Below are 2,316 nucleotides of genomic sequence, written 5' to 3'. Positions count from 1 at the left end.
TTTTGGGCAGGCTTCTAATTTACAGAGCCAAGCAAATCATTTGCTATCTAAATTTTTACATTTAGTTATTTTAAAAACTTAATTTTATTTGTTTATTTGGCTGTGCTGGTTCTCTGCTGCGGGAGCTCTCCTCTAGGTGTGGTGAACGGGGACTTCTCTCTAGTTGTGATGTGCTGGCTTCTCATTGCAGAGCCATGGGGCTCTATGGCCCTGGGACTGCAGTAGGTGCTGCCCGTGGGCTCAGTAGCTGTGGCTCCCAGGCTCCAGAGCAGGGCTCAATAGTTGCGGTACACCGGCTTAGGTGCTCCGAGGCATTTGGGATCTTCTCAGATCACGGATTGTACCTGTATTGGCAGGCATGTTCATTACCACTGAGTCACCAGGGAAGCCCTCAATTTAAAAAAAAAAACTCATCTCCCCTCTTTTTAATGTATTTGGTTTCTCATCTTCAGATTCTATCCAATTAATATAATTAATTATGCCAACACTTTTGAGTTTTACTTTCATAGAGTGCAAATGTTGGTGAAGTTCAAACTGATTTTACCCTGCTCAGCCTGGAATCAAATTATCAGAGGCAGCATTCTTTATGAGACTCTGATTCTTCCTGGAACCCAGTGAACTAAGTGAAGAGGCTGGGTTGAGCACGCTGAAGAGGGCTACTGGAAAGATGTCAGCACCTGGATAAAAAGTGCATATTTGCAACTTTAAAGGATTAGAGAAGAGTTAGTGTATGTAATTATATTTACAGCTTGCCGGAAGGTCCAGACTGTCACAAGTGAGCTCAGACGAATCTAGACTAATGAGGTTCCATTGCATATCTGAATATGAACACGTATTCATTTGGACAGGATAGAGAAGTTGGTGTTACTGATTGTAACATCTAAAGTTCATATGTTTCAATGGGTGCTTCTGTATTTAGAATGGATAACCAACAAAGGCCTACTGTATAGCACATGAAACTCTGCTCGATGTTATGTAGTAGCCTCAGTGGGAGGAGAGTTTGGGGGAGAATGGATACAGGTATATGGATGGCTGAATCCCTTTGTTGTTCACCTGAAACTATCACAACATTGTTAATCACCTGTGTGTGCCTGTGTGCTCAGTTGTGATCAACTCTTTGTGACGCCATGGACTGTATCTGCCAGGCTCCTCTGTCCATGGGATTTTCCATGCAAGAACACTGGAGTGGGTTGCCATTTCCTCTTCCAGGAGATCTCCCCCACCTAGAGATTTAATCTGCGTCTCTTGGGTCTCCTGCATTAGCAGGTGGATTCTTTACCAACTGGGTTGCCTGGGAATCCCTTAATTGGCCATACCCCAATACAAAATAAAAAATTTAAAAAAATAATAAAGTTTATATGTTTCATCCCAGATAATATGTGTGATAATAATTTTAAGGGCAACAGTATCAACTTCTAGCAAGGTGAAGGTAAAGCCTAATTACATGTAAAGTCACATGCTCACTTAAATACAAAGCTAAACAGAGGAAAGAGAGGCACAGCTCAAGAACATAAGAAATACCTCTATGTCTCTTGTCTTCCATATCCATATGCTCACATCATTATATTCTTTATCAATCTTAAATCCTCTGGGATACTACATAGCTGCTGATTAAAGAGAGCTCTTATAGGCACTCCAACAATGTTCTCTCATTTCTCTAAATACACACTTGAAAAATGGCAATTCTTGGTGTGTGAGATGAACTTTGAAATCGGGTACTAATCTCAGCTCTGCCAATCTATTAGCTGTGTCATCCTGGGTAAATTATTCATCAGTTCTGATTCTCTATTTGTTTACATATAAAATGACAATTACAACACCTACCTCAAAGAGGAGTTTTAAGATTGAAACTTAATCAAAATGTAATAAAATATATGCAAAGACCTCACATGGCACTTAAAACAGAATTTTTAATAACAAGTATCTGTAATAATTTTGTTATAGTATTTGTATTTACCCAATGCACTTTTTAGAATTATTCCATCCCATTTGGCTTCTTGCTCTTGGCCCTTCAACAAACCTGCTATTGATGAAAGTTCTGTGACGATGAAGGTAAATAAGTCCTGCTTTCAGGTTCACACTTCAGCCTTGGAAAAGATCCATATGCCAATAACTATCCTGATACTGGAGAACTGAAGACAAATACTTGGTTCATACCACTTTATGATGATCTACCTGAGAAATATTTAATTAAGATCCAATTTATTAATACCCAGGCAATGACAATACTTGTGGAAGCAGTTAGGAAGATGCCAAAAAACAAAAACAAAAACCCAAAACAAAAACTTCTCAAAAGAAAACTCCACACATCTTCAC

The sequence above is a fragment of the Cervus canadensis genome, chromosome 2 (assembly GCF_019320065.1).
Source record: "Cervus canadensis isolate Bull #8, Minnesota chromosome 2, ASM1932006v1, whole genome shotgun sequence".
NCBI classification, from domain to species: Eukaryota; Metazoa; Chordata; class Mammalia; order Artiodactyla; family Cervidae; genus Cervus; species Cervus canadensis.
This window is presented reverse-complemented; position numbering follows the sequence as displayed.